The sequence below is a fragment of the Accipiter gentilis genome, chromosome 8, assembly GCF_929443795.1.
Source record: "Accipiter gentilis chromosome 8, bAccGen1.1, whole genome shotgun sequence".
Lineage (NCBI taxonomy): Eukaryota > Metazoa > Chordata > Aves > Accipitriformes > Accipitridae > Astur > Astur gentilis.
The window spans coordinates 28,704,324-28,720,991 of record NC_064887.1 but is presented as its reverse complement, the minus strand read 5'-3'; positions in this window follow the sequence as shown (position 1 = coordinate 28,720,991).

The following is a 16,668-nucleotide window of genomic DNA, read 5'->3' as shown; positions in this document are numbered from 1 at the left end:
TGTAAGAGCGGAAGGCTATGCATGAGTATATGGGCAGGCAGAAAAGAGTAAGGCAGATGGCCTTGCAATGTGAGAGCTGGTTACGTTACCCTTCTCAGCTCATTTGCAATGTTCACTAGGGGAAGTAGACAAAATGATGCATCTTTAATGGGTACATAATCTACTAATCTGCATCATATGTCTTTTAAGTGTTTTAACTATCCACAGTTTGTTACATATAGAAAAAGAATGTAGTTTTGTTAATAATACTCTTTTTTTGTGTGTATGTATTTTTTTCCCTTAAAATTACATGATGAGTACAGAATGGATTCTTATATTAAGAAAGGAAAGTCAGAAGGAATGAGATAAACCCACTATTACTTATTTCAAAAAAATTATGTATTTTTCTGTCTCCAAGGAGAATGTTCTTGAGCGTCCTTCACCTGGACAATAGTTGGCATTGCTGAAGCACAAATATATCCATCTACTCTCTGTTTATCAAAAGGTGTACACATATGATATGCATATCAGCATAAAACATTTTTTGCCTGTTATGCTAGTACAGGAAATAGAGCCTATCCTGAAAAGTTTTGCTCACTCACTTGTAAGTCAATTGTAATAATTATGCTGTGCTCCTAGACTAAGAGATTTTATTATAATACATCGGACTCTTCCATTCTTTTTCTTTGTTTACTGCTGAAGCTTTCTGGCTTCCATTTCCTTTCATATGTGCAGACAATGTATTGCTAAGTTGAGATTTCAAGGTACCATATGGTGAAAAGAAGTATGAAAAGACATGTATATAAAAAGACCTTTCATAAAGCCTAGTTTTCATTCTCTACTATGTTGTAATTGTCATGAGATCTAGAAATGGTATAGTGACTTAAGATCAGGAATACTTATTTATGATGGGATAATTCTGGTTTTGAAAGAGAATGTTTCATTTACATACTTACATTTTATTTTACCATTTTGGATTCTAGGAATGTTAGTTGGGTACTCTATTGTTACCTGTTAACTGACATTCTAGTGCAACCACAACCCAAACTGAATTACTCTACCAAAAAAACCTCACCCCAGATTTTTAACTAGAGGTGAACTCACCTTTGAGGTGAGTTCCTACTGTTTGATTGCGTCAGAGCAGTCAAATCAGCTACGATAAATAGCAGTTCATTCGGCACATTGACAAGCAGAGGATGAATCTGTTGATATCTTTGGACAACATTAAACACCTGCCTTCCTGAGAGGAGGGCTGACTTAAGTCCAATGAAAAAGATTCCGTGAATAGGAGAGGAAGACCATTCCACAAAGATACTAATTGATAGTTTTCCTAAGCTTTTTACCTGTTGGCTGCCTTTTTTTGTTGTAGGAAGGAGGGGTGAAGCTTTGCTGTTTTCAGCCTTCTTATTCAATTCCTGTCAATTGGGAATGTTTGTTCATTAAGACAATTTTGAAAAAAATAATTTTGGTTGCATGGATTTATGGATAAAAGTTCCAAAAATATTATTTATTTTTAGGTTGTTTCAGCTAACCAAGTATTTCAATTGCAGAAGCACTCAACAGAATTATGTAATTCTAATGTAAGTTAAGCATAACTGTTAATTGTGACAACTGTGAAGAATAATTAGTACTTACTATACTTTAGCCCATCAAAATTTTCATTAACTCTAAAAAAGTTAATTCAACCATAATATTTACACTTCTTTGTCTTCTCTTATAGACCAAAACCAATAAAGACTCCAGTTGAACAAAAGAAAGGTACCATTATTTATTAGCAAGATATGTAATGGTTAAGCAGTTTGCAAACATTAAACAAAAGTCATGAAACAGAAATGAATATACATTGGTAGCAATTCTTAATCCACATTTTCAAATATAAAATAAAAACTAGCTTTGTATGACAATGAACAGATCTATGAAATTAACTTCTTGAAAGCAAAGGCATATGTGTCACGATCCTTCCCATTTTTCACAGAGATACTGTAACATGTGCACTACAGCTAATGACAAAAAGTTTAAAGAGACATACTGAGACTAAAAAACAGCAGCAAAATTATTTGTATTTATTCTGAACACATAATGTATTCTGTGCTGCAGGTGGCAATGAAATTAATGACAGAAATCTACTGACGACTTCCTATAATGAGTATCTCATTTTCCTGAACATGAATTTTAAAATATTGCTTGGTTACCTAAATTCTTCAGCCTGTCTTCTGAAATTGAAGCATAAGGTGTGGAAGGTTGACATAGAGATCAAACAACTGGAAATCCCTACATAAAATATAGGAGTTCCCAAAATAATGTAATAATCTTCTACTGTATCAACAGTAGAAATTTGTCAGGGATTGTCCTGGTTTCATCTGGGAGAGAGTTAACTGTCTTCCTAGTAGCTGGTACAGTGTTATGTTTTGAGTTCAGTATGTGAAGAATGTTGATAACACTGATGTTTTCAGTTGTTGCTAAGTAATGTTTAGTCTAAAGTCAAGGATTTTTCAGCTTCTCATGCCCAGCCAGTGAGAAAGCTGGAGGGGCACAAGAAGTTGGCACAGGACACAGCCAGGGCAGCTGACCCAAACTGGTCAACAGGGTATTCCATACCATGTGATGTCCCATGTAGTATAGGAACTGGGAAGTGGGGGCGTAGTGTAGGAACTGGGAAGTGGGGGCGGGGAATCGCCGCTGGGGGACTAGGTGGGTGTCGGTCGGCAGGTGGTGAGCAATTGCACTGTGCATCATTTGTACATTCCAATCCTTTTATTATTGCTGTTATCATTTTATTAGTGTTATCATTATCGTTCTTAATTTCTTCTTTTCTGTTCTATTAAACCGTTCTTATCTCAACCCATGGGTTTTACTTATTTTCCTGATTTTCTCCCCCATCCCACTGGATGGGGGGGAGTGAGTGAGCGGCTGCGTGGTGCTTAGTTGCTGGCTGGGGTTAAACCATGACAGGGATGCATCACTTTTGTGTTTGGTAGAGAAATCATACTGTAAATTGTGTGGCTTAGAAAAAAATTATATTAAATTCCAAAGGAAGAAATCAAGCCTGCAAATACATTTTCTCCAGCTTGTATTTTTCAGCTGTTATGTTTTAATATGGGTACAGTATTTGCATACTGGTTCTGAAGCAACATCTTTGCAGATTACTTACAATGAAATTTAAAAAAGCAAGGGAAGTAGAAGTAAAATTCTGTAGTGATATAATTACTTTAGTTCTACCCTTTTTATAAAGCCTTTCTGACCTAAATGTTTTAAGACAATTTATCTAGAAGAAAATTATAATCACTTTAAATTCATGAACTCTGATTTTAATCTGTAACTAGACAAAATGTCCAGACTAAATTGACTCAATGCATTCTAATCTTCAAGATAGCCTGAGGTTCTACCAAGTGAAACACTTGGAGACCATGCTAATCCATGCATGAGATTGTAAGAAGAACAAAACTGCAATAAAACAAAACGTGTCTTTAAAAATAAGCAGGCAGAGATAGAAGCAGTTCTTATGCTAATCTTTGTGTTTATTATTAGTTCGCCTTAGAATAATAGAAAAATTCAGGTTGGGGAGGACTTTTGGAGGTCATGTAGCCCAGATGCCTGCTCAAAGCAGAACTAACTCCATAGAGTGTGAAGCATTGCTCCACAAAAATGATATATGGCACTTCTGTAGCAGTTACATTTCAACGTGAAAAGATGCTAAGCTGTATAAAACCTTTAAATTCAGTTGTATTTCAAACGTCTATGGTTTAAAAATACCATAGTTCACATCCTTTGCCGCTATATTATTCTATACCAAATATGGTCATTTTGCCCATGTGATGTTATGCTCCCAAATTCCCCTTCAGTTCCTAAAAATATTTTTCCTTTTTTATGCAATATTATGAATAACAAAGATCTTACAGGGAAAAACATGAAATTAGTTATACTACCTCAACACAAGTCCACTGTTACTGAGTACGAAGTAAATGTATGCGAGAAAATATTAAGATGTGTTCTCTAGGGAAATAAAATATAGCAGACCAAATCTTAATAGCTACCAGGTTTGCTTTTTTTTTAAATCTGTGTAGGATATGACTTTCACTGTTTTAGCCATATGCCCAAAGGATACTGGATTAGAGCAAGTGAAATAATTGCAGGTCATGATCTATGCCTATTTTAGCATAAAAAGGAAAGAAAGCAGGGAACAGTAAGCTCTCATGTCATCCAGAAAAAAACAACAGAAAAATGGATTTGCTTCCTTGGAAGTGATTCCACCTTCTCTGTCCCCATCTGATAAGATCTTTATATATGTTCTTGATAACTAATAGTGAGTTCTACATTGGACAGGAAAAGTGTTTAATTGTAGATAAAGAAGTCCCATTTCAGCTGCTGTGGCTATAGTTACAAATGGGTAAAGGTAAAAATATTGTGAATGCACAATATTGTGAATACTTAGGTATCTAAAAGAAGTCATGCGGGCTTTGAAACAACAAACCAAATATTTATTAGTTTTTCTATTCTAATCAGGGAAGCCTTTATAAACTTTGAATAGATATGATTTTAGGCAATCCAGGTGAATTGAATTGTACAGCTTTAAGGATGACAAAAAGGTAACTCTGAGGTAGGATGCTTGTGTGATGCCCAATCTTTTTGCTCTTCTTGAAGGCAGACACTGAAAGGATCCCTTACTTTTATGAGGACTGAATGATGTTCCTCAGTCCCTCTCTTAAGCTTTCTTCTCCTTTCTGTCCCAATCCAATGTCGGGGAAGGTTTCGATATGATCCCAAGAGTGAGATTAAGACACAAACGAGGTCAAATGTCATATACCCAAAAGAGTTTTTAGTATCAAAAGTATCAAAAGTAGAAAATAGTAGTGATAGGATAGAATGAAAGAAAAGGCAGAAATCAAGCAAGCAGTCAGAATAGAATTGCAAGGATAGTCACCATGATGGATCCAACGGCATCCCGTTAGTTCACAGTCTTCAATTCTTCAGTGGTGGGAGCATACCACAGCTTGTCTCCACATTTTTTTATAGGGCATATTTCAATGAGGCATGCACTTATGTATTGTTTATGCACTGTTCACATGCTGCAGGTTTTGTCTATCACAAGACCTTTGAGTGACCAAATCTTATCTCAAAGACTACAGTTTTCCTGAGAATGGTAGCCTCCACATCCTTACATCCTTGTCTGCTTCAGACTGTTTCCTCTCCTGAATGCCTCAGTAGCCTAGTAATTGTCCTTATGAACAGAGGAATGTCCTGCTTAGACAGGCAATCTCAGAGACAAAGGGTTTGAGATAAGCAGTCCACAATTCTTGAGATGAATGGCTTGAGAAGTCTCTCACACCTAACAGTCTTTGAGACAAACAGCTCAAGATAACAATTCAGTCTCTCACACTGAATAGAACCATGTTGGTGGCCAGCCAAACCATGAAATTCTGAAGCCCTCTCTGTCATCCTATTTCTGCTTCAAAGGGAGAAAACTTTGGAGAGTTGCTCTGTTTGTTGAATCCCTTGCTGATTTCTGCTCTCCTCCTGTGCTTTGTGTGAAGCTGAAAGTTCTGAGTGGGATTTGCTGTATCGAACATGGCAGAATGTCTGACATTTAATGGGGCTTATTTCCTCCTTCTAGCTGTCTGCTCCTTTGGGCCACTGCCTCATCTGCATGTTAGTAACCCTGGCTTTGCTAATGTGTGTTGGGAGCCTCGCAGGCAGAAGACAACATTGTAATTGAGGAGTTAGTGACATTGAACAAGCCATGTCTGCTTAAGTACAAGCCACATCACGCCTTGTACTTATGGCTTCAGAAACCTGTATGTATATAATCTGTAATATATAACTTTGGGAGAGATAAACTATGTGGATCAAGGGGGAGGACTGTATTGAACCTGACTGACAGACCATTGCACATTTAGGAGTTAGTGATACACAAAACACTCAGCCTGAGCAGTCGCAGGCCTGTACCATGCTGCATGGACAACATGGCCTTCAGGCTGTGCTGTGCTTCACAAATTCCTTGGCCGCAGGATGAATTCAGTAGCTCATTACAAGAGAAGAGCTGCAAGCAGTTCTCACTTACTACTGGCAAATATGCCAACTGTGTAGCTGTGCATTTATTAACAGTGTAGCTAGAAGTTGTCCCATGAACATCCCTTAGGAATAGAGGGTTTTTTTCTTGTACAAAAAATATACGATAGCTTGAATGACCAAAAAGGAGGAGGTTCCCTCTCTCCATGGATGGGATCTGCACAGACTGCCATGGGAAAATCCCTCTGGAGTCCATCTAATGTTGCACAAATGCAGGATATTCAGCATCCAAAGGGATGTAAGATTTACTCACTATCTATTCCTCTTCATATTCTGTCTTATTAAAACAGCTATTTTACTGAGCCATTTGATGTTGGGCCTTTTTTATTGAGACCCAGAAAGAACCCTGCACCATCTCTTTCTCTCTCATCTCAAATCAGCTCTTGCCCTGACACCGCCCCCCCCCCACCCCGCCCCAGCAAAACAGCTTGTTAACTGGGCTTGAAATAAGAAGTGCAGGCTAAATAATTTCAGATTTTAACAGGAAATAGTGTTTAAGAAACAACAGCATTTGTGTTTTGCATAAAGATCATCACAGGAAAAAATTAGATGCAATTCTTTGACAGTGTTTTGGAAACCTTTTTTTGTGTAGAAGTTCTTGCGATATTGTGATGTTGCAGAGTCAATGCTGTATTCAAAGTTTTGTTCTAAATGCTGTGAAGTGGCTCCATTTTCCTTCCTGGCTTCACTATTCTTCTTTACATAGAAGAATGAGTCTAAGAGACTGAGACAAGATGGGATTGTTGAGACAGAAATGTGAGAGAAGTTGAAAGAAGGTAGTGCAAATGCTTCTCCCTTAACTGAGAGAGATTTAGAGTCTTCAGGTAGGTTTTCCTGGAGGTTCCAGACATGCATCTAAGAACATACTGTAGTTCACTTGTCACCAGATGTCACCATTTCATTGGGTCATACGTTTCATGGACAGTTCTAGTAAGGTCAGCACAGTGTAAGTATTCATTTCAACGGGCATACAACAAAAGGTCAAACTTTGCTTCTGTGTAAGAAACTTTCAAAACATCTTTAAGATTCTGAGCTTTAACTTTTTTCTGTTTATTGTTTGAGACACTCTTTTTTTCCATTACATGTTAAAAAACATGGACGTTTTAACAAAGGTCTTTTTTTCCCCCATTAATCAGTCAACTTCAAAACACTTTTCTATAAAAGCAACTATAATTATTATTAGAATGACTAGTAATTTAAATGATACTTAAGAAAAGGATTGATACTTCTTTTTAACAGAATGATGACTTCTGCCCCTCTGAATGGGGCATTTGTTGAAACACTGACAAATATCTAATCAATTGAGCAACTAAAATAGCTTTTTATTGTAGCAGTCAGTAATAATGGTAATGATCTCAGTATATTTTTTCAACAGACATTGTACTGTTTATGTAGTTAAGGCTTCAGGGAGTTATTACATGAGGCTTGCACCGAAATAAAAAAAAATTGCAAAATAACATCTCAGAGAAGCTTATTGCACTTCAGAACATTTGACGACTAAACAAAAGTTTGATACATAACGTTACCTAACTCTAGGTATTTTTATTAATGTCAAGTAATGATTTTGCTTCAATATATGTTCTAAGAATAAAGTAGAATAACTCCAGCAGGTTTATTTGTGTTTCATGCTAGAATAGCGAACATAAAGCACTACAGATACTCCTTTGGAAAACTGCCCAACTCAAGCAATGTTTACTTGTACTAGGACATAATTATGGGACATCTACTCACTGCAAAAGTATCTGGCAATGTCTGCCTGGAGAGCTACCTTTCAAAAAACTAGTTTTATCCCTCTTGCGTGTTATTGCAAATGTCACAAGTTTTAGAAATGGCCATTAGATAATTTGACTCTGCCATGGGAGTATTCCCATTTTGAGAAACAAAACTACCCTCCTGATTTGATTTAAAAAAATAATATAATTAAAAAATAATAACAGGAAAGACAGCAAACACTGAGGAATTTCCACATGTTCTGTTTTCAGAATTTGCACTCATAAGAAGTGTTTTAGTGATTAAAATACAAAAAACAAAAGGAAGAAAAAAGTAAACCCTCAGCAGCATGTTTACTTAAAAGTGAGCTTATTAAATTATTTATTTAAATGCAGTAAATGAAAAATATGTACTGCTTTTGGCATTAAATGAACATTTGTTAGGAAGTTCATATTCCAGAGAAGTTTTTTGTTCTTTTCTAGCTCTCAGTTGCTTTCCACCCTCTACTATTCAGTCTTTCACTTTCCATTTGTTGTTTTCTGTTGTTATTCTTTCCTATGTCTTTCTTTCTCCAAGCTTCTGTCCCTGCAGACTTCTCCCCATATGCTTTGGTACGTTCAGATCTGTTCCTTCTGGAGTGATTTTTTTCTTTTAATTACTTGTTATTTAGTAGCAACAAACTGGACAACAGGAAATAGCTCAAAATAAATTCTAAAAAATTTCATTAATATTAATGACCTAAAGAAGGTCTCACATCTTGGAATTTTATAAATAGAACAGTGTTTTAGGAGAAGGCACATTCATATTTCATAGCTCCTCTCATTTTCATTACTTTCTCTTCCTTTTCTGTTCTATTTATCTTTCACATCTTTTCACTCTTCTTTTTTGTTGATCTTTCTATTTCTTTTTCTGTTTATGTCACCTTCAGGTTCTTTAACTTTTTTATTCTGCATTTCTTCTACTACTTCTCTCCTCTGCTTATTTCTTTCCTTTGAATTTTTCATTTTCCCTGTTTCTTTTAAACATGCTTTTTTTTCTAGTTTTACCCCCATATTTTCTAACAGTGCTCTCCATAATTTTCTACTGCCTTCTTTTTTTCCTCAGAGCATTTTGTGCTTGAGAGATATAAAAATTTGTAGTTGTATTATAGTTCATTGCAGTTACTTTTGGCCTCATAATTTCCAAAGATACATTGGGACATGTCTCCAGGTGCTATAATCAAAGGAGCAATGTCTTTATACCTCTTCTTAGCTCTGCTACTTAGTACTTCACTGCAGTATGTCTTCTGTAGTATCCTGCAGCTTCTGCACCTTTTGGTATAATTTGCCATATAATGATGGTAATCTTTCTCAAAGGAAAGATAGGGGGTATTAGACCAAGTCAGCTTGAATCAAGTCTTCTCTTGGACTGAACATTCACTGAGCTCTTCCTCACCTTTCTAGTAGTGCCATCCTCTGCTGTGCCTGAATTTCTTTCTTTGTGGTTTTGAAGTTTGCACGAAACTACAGGAAACAACAGAACTTTACAAGACAGATAAACAAGGAAAGCTCACATGTAATCAGGCTACATAAGGGTTTAATAGTGGAAAATTTAGGCACACATCCTTTAAAGAATACCCCTGTTGTCTTCAAATGGAACAACACAACATCACAAAAAAGACTCTGAATTTTTATGCAGCCACTTCTGGGAAAGCATATGATATAGCCCTAATTGAACCAATTGAGAACAAATGCAAAGTAAACATAAGGTAAAGATGCATTACTTCATCAAACACTACATCTGGAAAATAAGTCAACCTTAATTGTACAATGGTAGGTATATATATGTTGTACACATGTAATTAAACAAAAGCTATTAGAATTTTAAACATAAAAAAAATAAAAATAACAATTGAGTAAAAAGTAATAAAGAACATTAGTTAGCACAATAAAATTGCATAGAAATTACTGGGTTTGCATATTTTATGTATTGATGTTTATATGATACACTGGACAGACAGAAATAATACCTATGAAAATAAATAATGTTAGATATAAGCATTATTAGTGTCCTTGAAATTTTTTGTTAGTTTTCACAGCCTGAGAATCTAGCCTTTATCTACCATTTTCATGCTTTGTTGTTGTTTAGTACATCTAATGCCACAGATGTATATTTTTAATACTTTCTCTAGGTTTAGTTTGACTTTTCATTGTACTATAAAGAAATTCTGATTCCTTCCCTTTTCACGATGCACATGTGAACATACAAGTCAGGAAAAGTTTTTGAACTTCCATACTTTACACTAATGTAAAACTGTTAAAAGTGGGAAGTGAACCAGCATCCAATTACACGCTATCAGTCCATGTTTTAGCATGCTGTCCCAGATTCGTGACAGCTGCCTCTTGACTGGTCACCACAGCATATTCTGTCATACCCTGTAGACTCAAGTCCACTGTTAGAAATTAGAAATAGTAACTCATGTCTGTCTGTGAGGATCCCATTTTTATGTCTCCTTATGAAGCTGTCATTGAATCAGATTAAGAATAAGTTCAGTGTTATCTATGCTGGTTTGTCAATAACAGGGTTGCGTAGGTTAGGAATCAATAGTTAGGAACAGTGTATTGGAATTCTTTAACTATGTAGGAGCTAGTATACACACTAAAGTCTCATTTCCTTCATTTTCCAAGAATACTTTATTCTGATTTGTTTCTTTATTCTGCCTTTATTCTTTAGATGACTTTATTCTCTAAGTCAAGAAGTTACATAATGGAACAGGGTGTATATGTCTTAAAAAAAGACATGAAATTCTGGGATGTTTAATTTTTTAGTAAACATCTTAAAGCTTGCAGTAACCTATTGTACATTCAATTCAAGGCTGCGGATTACATTATTTTGTATCTGTACTCAGTGACACAGCATTATATGCTCAGAGTCTGTCAAAATTATATGAGAAGATGACTAAAATCAGGAAACTAGATTAAATGATTTTTTAGCTCAAATGCTTAAATTCAGTAGAAAAGATTACCCAGATGCACCATTATATTGCAATCGTTTAACATATACCTTCTTTAAAAGAGGCAAAAGTTTATAAAAGAACTGTTGTTTCAATTTAATATTAAAGTCTGGAGACTACTCCTACTCTGGGGAATTGTTCTGAGTGGTTTGTAAACTAAAAAACGTAGATATGCCACATAATTTAAATTTACCTCAATGCACTTATTAACTTTGCTCCTTAAAAAGTGTGTATATAGTATTTTAATATATATGAACATTTTATCTGATACTCTTAGTATTGTTTTTCTATCAATGCTTGGAGGCCTTCATCTAAAACAGTATTTCTAGCTTGCCAATGACGGTGATAACACACTCTAATTCCTTCTCTGATGCCATAAGTTTACTATAAAGAACAAAGCAAGCAAGCACCTGGCACAGAACACAACCTGGAGAGCTAACTAAGGAGGAGTATTTACAGTTCTTCAAAGCTACAGGCACCCATCCTCTCGAGGATCAAAAAGCTGTACTTTAAAATGTCTACTGGACATATTTGTCTTCTCCATAGGTTCAATACTTATTCAATTAGCACTTCTTTCTCAAGATCCTTGTGGAAATCTCATTGAAGAGAACATGGAGCTTGCAATGACTTCCACAGAAGACAGATCACTGTAGATACGGATTTGAAATCGGTTTGCTTTTTCAGCCTGCTTCATCATTATTTCAAGTGAAAAGGAAAAGGAGAAGGCTTTCCTCAAATCCTCAAATATAGAAGCCCCATTGGTTTCTCTATGGGGAGGGGTGTTCCAAATGTAATCTCACATTTTATTCTTAGGAAATGCTAGCTTTGGAAGATTGGAACCAATGTTAAGCATTTTTTCTCCTTGGAATTGAATGTTTGACCTGTAAGTTCTGTGAGTGGCAGGAAAAATTATTTAAAATGGGCAGGGCAGCACTAAACACTGAAAGCTCTAAGGATAAATGCTGCATTTGTTTAATAAACTTTTTGACCTTTTGTCTTCTCCCACTTGGTGGGCTCGAGGGAAGTGATCTTTTAGATAGACCATTGCCACACACAGGAGACACAACAATGACTCAGGAGGGACAGGGAAAATTTCAACATCCTGTTTCGCTCAGTGAATCCCAGGCAGGAGTCACGACAATGGCTCCTAAATGGTCAAAATATGATTTATTTAACACTGACTTATAACACAAGTGTGACTAAATTTGGTGTAGCAGTTGTTTTGAACAAAAAACTTGACACCTAACAGCTGCAGCAAATTATTCCAAAACAAGGTAGGAGGAAGAGAAAAGAGAGAATGCAGACAACACCAAGTTGGGAGGGAAGGTTGACCTGCTCAAGGGTAGGTAGGCTCTACAGAGAGATCTGGACAGGCTGGACTGATGGGCCGAGGCCAATTATATGAGGTTCAACAAGGCCAAGTGCCAGGTCCTGCACTTGGGTCACAACAACCCCATGCAGTGCTACAGGCTTGGGGAAGAGTGGCTGGAAAGCTGCCCAGCAGAAAAAGACCTGGGGGTGCTGGTTGACAGCTATCTGAATATGAGCCAGCAGTGTGTCCAGGGGGCAAAGAAGGCCAACAGGATCCTGGCCTGCATCAGAAATAGTGTGGCCAGCAGGAGCAGGGAGGTGATTGTTCCCCTGTATTCGGCACTGGTGAGGCCATATCTCGAGTACTGTGTTCAGTTTTGGGCCTCTCGCTACAGGAAAGACATTGAGGTACTGGAACGTGTCCAGAGAAGGGCAACCAAGTTGGCGAGGGGCCTGGAGCACAAGTCTTGTGAGGAGCAGCTGAGGGAACTGTGAGTTTTTTTAGTCTGGAGAAGAGGAGGCTGAGTAGAGACCTTATCGCTGTCTACAGCTCCCTGAAAGGAGGTTGTAGTGAGGTGGGTGCTGGTCTCTTCTGTCAAGTAACTAGTGATAGGACAAGAGGAAATGGCCTCAAGTTGCACGAGGGGAGGTTTAGATTGGACGTTAGAAAAAAATTCTTTACTGAAAGGGTTGTCAGGCATTGGAATGGGCTGCCCAGGGAAGTGGTTGAGTCACCATCCCTGGAGGTGTCAAAAAACACATACACATGGCACTTCAGGACATGGTTTAGTGGGCATGGTGGTGTTGAGTTGACGGTTGTACTCGATGATCTTAAAGGTCTTTTCCAACCTAAATGATTCTATGAGAGAGAGAAGAAAGAGAAAGGAGAGGTAAGTATCACCACCGTCAGATCCAGTGAAGAAATAGTCTTGGTAATAGCTGTCTGGATTCCTCAGGTGGTGGGTGCCCAACTGGGCGTCAGTCTCCCCCATTTTATACTCTTGGCCGAGAGCTCTTCACACATGCATTGTGGGGTTTTCTCAAAAGTTCTTCAGGGAGTGGGGCTGGTGTTGCTGATGCCCACTTATCCCATTTAACTTGTTTACACAGCCCCCATGGTAAGGGCCTGTGGCAAAACTCCGAACCTGTGACAAAACATACGAAGTGCAACCACTAGAAAACTTCCCAGAAAGACAATCACCGGAAAGCCTCTTCAAGGCACAACCGCTATAGAGCCTCCCAGAAGCAGTTCACTACCCCACCTCCACAGGGCATGTCCTGTTCCAGCTGCTTGCAGCTACCTGCTTGGTAGGTTAAGACAAAATATTTGCCAGTCTCTCACAGTCTCTCAGTCCCTCACACCTTTCAAACCCTAAATTTATCAGATGGTGAAATGCTTTTTTATATGCCAGCATAAACAATGTCACAGGAATTTAATAGTGGCTTTTTGTTGTTGGGGGCTCATTTTAGTTGCTATGAAGTACCTTAAGACTTATTAGAAATCTCTTAGCTTTTAAGTCATCTGCTATTTGATAGTGATTCAAAATGTACAACACAAAAGGATACCTTCTTTGTTCCTATGTCATTTTGACATAATGTTTTATTACTTTCTTATGCTAGTGCACACACAACAAAGTATTATCATAGTTATCAAAAAATTAGAGTTAATCTTAAGAAAAATCTGGATTTATCAGAAAGTTATGGAATGGAAACATCAAAGTATAGTCCAATGAGAAAATAAATATCAAGAACTGTATTAGAAACAACAGATTGTACTATTGTTCAGGTTTTGGAAGAATTTCACAGCTGGAATTCATCTTAGGTTTATAAAGTAATAATATGATTGTCTCTGGAATGGGTTTTTGTTCATTCAAGATTGCTGGACTGGGCTTAAAAATAAATTTATCAGTTTATAATGTGAGAGTACAATCAATTTATAAAATGGAGTACAATCAATCTTTTTTATCAGTATAAAAAGAACAAGGATTTTATATTTCCTTTATTTATCAAAAAAATTTCAAGACTTTTGAAGCAGTCCAAATCATGAATCATGATAAATTTCTGCATCAACCATGAGTTACATTGAGTTGCCTTCCACCCTTAAATAAAATATTTTTAAAGGCTTGTCTTAGATAATTCTCCCTTTGGGCATCTATAATCAAGCTTTTATTCTGAAATATAGTCAGACTTTCAATCAATATTTTTGTGAACTTTAAAAATGTTTCTAAGCTAATGTTGAGGGCATGTAGTAACAAAGTAATCACACCCTCCAAATCACAAAAATAATTACTTTTTTAAAGAGTACTTTGTCTTTTATAGCATAAAGCCAATTATATAGTTGTGTGCACAAAGAATTAACATCAAAACTAGCTGTTAATGGAAAAAGTGGAAACTCAACATAATTGAAAGCAAACAGAGTTTGGCCTAGTGTATATAACAGTAGCAAAATATACGTGATTGTCAGCCTTAGTTGGCAAGTTGGAGTTATCAGCCTTTAAATATTGCAGGTAACAGAACTGGAAGGGGTGAATTAATTGGTAATGATTTGATTTGATTTTGTTATTCCTCATGTTTGTACATTTCCTTGTTTTCATAAGGATTATTACAGAATCATAAAATCATTAACTGTGAATTTGCACACTCTATTAACCTAAGCATGGAAACCAACATGACAGAAAGTCTTGACAGCCTTAGCTGCTCAGAAATTCCATTGTCATAAAATGATAAGCATGTGATCCTAGGTAAGGGTGGGGGATCAAGTGAGGTAGAACAGGGCGAGGGAGAGGGAGACAGGGAGAAGAAGGGTAGTGGGGAAAGGGAGAGATCAGGTTGCCTTTGGTTCTTGTGGGGTTGGAGCACTCAAAAAGCATCCATGTCCTATGCAGAATGTTAAGCAGCCTCATAACTGTAAAGGTTAAATAAAAAAACAATCACTGCCACTTCTGTATTGTCCTTTACATTTACAGTACTCCATCTAGGATAGGAAACACTAACCAACTCTGCTTCTCAACCCTTCCATTAGCTCATTGCTTAGAGCTATTGCCTTGGCCAAACCACTCTTTTTAGGCTTGTAACATACACCTGCTTGGTTGATACTATTGCCATTCCAAGATTCAGTCCTTCTAAGCATGTTACAGGGAGCAGTACTGCTGTGTAACCCACTGCAATTTTAGTGAAAGTTCTGAATACCATTCTTGGATACAGAAGAGTTTTCAGATGTTCCTGCATATTTGACTGAAGTTGACTTAGATTAAATAATAAAAATAAGGAGATTTAATAAAAATAATATTCTCTCAACTTCACTAAATTTATTTTCTTTGGGACATACATTTTTGTGATAAAAATTAGTACCTCAGAGTTAAGTATTCAGCATGGTAGAAGCTGGTTCTTCAAATATTTTGTTCAGCAAATAGAGTGGTAATTTCCTAAGAGTATTATCATGGCTCTTTATGTAAATATCTAAGAATGTGCATGCAAGAGTCAATATATGTGGAAATTTTATTTTTCCACACAGAACATTCCAATGAGAGAAAACAAGGTAGAAAAATTAAGATTAAGAGGAAAAGAGAAAGACACTAACAAAATATTATTTTCTTTCCCTTCAAATTATAAATAGCATAACACCTAACCTCAATCGAGTCTTCCTCAGACCACTGTATATTTAGCAACTTTATGTTAGTATCATCAGCAACCTTTATATCCTCTGTAATGGGATTTATTTTTTTATTTATTTTTTTATCATCATAAACTGTGATGATTTCTGATATCTTGGCATTGGTATTTTGTTAATAACAATGCAGGTGCATAAATGATGGTGGAGAGTTGCTCTTTCTATTTCTATCAGGAAAAAGCAGAATACTTTTAAAGAAGAATAAATGTAGTATAATAAGTCTTCTGTAGTCTTTTAAAATGTCAAAACTCCAGGGGTTTTTAGTCTTTTTTTTTTTTCCTACTGAAATCTATGAAATAAGTAAGAATGCTGATTTTGAGATGGTAAGAATGCTTCCTTGTTACAATATTATGTCTCTGATTTTTGGAAATAGCTAAAGAAGTTCTTTTTTTAATATATAGATTTCAAAATAAATGACAAAATTACTGTTTAACTTCCTATACTTAGAAATTGCTTGTTTTTAAAAATAGTGTCTGTTCATCTGATCAGGATTTAAGTTAAAATTAATTTGAGAATATTGAGTTTTCTGCTCTAATCTTTCTGAATTTGGTTTATCTTTTTTGCTTCTTCTTCTTCTTCCTCATGCTGTGTCTGTACTGACAAAATCCTTAACACCGAAAATAAAAAAGAAAAGAAAAGAAAAGAAAAGAAAAGAAAAGAAAAGAAAAGAAAAGAAAAGAAAAGAAAAGAAAAGAAAAGAAAAGAAAAGAAAAGAAAAGAAAAGAAAAGAAAAGAAAAGAATCCAAGGGAGGAAGGGATAAGGAGAAGAAGGGAGAAAGGACCTATGTCATTTATTTTATTCCAGTTAACTTTGTAATGTCAAAGATTAATAAGAGTAGAGTTTGGTGCTTCAAGATTAAGCTTGCTGAGTTTTTAATTTGTATGCCCTGATTGTTCTTTGCCAGAAGTTATGAACTTCCACCATTGTTTCATTCCAACT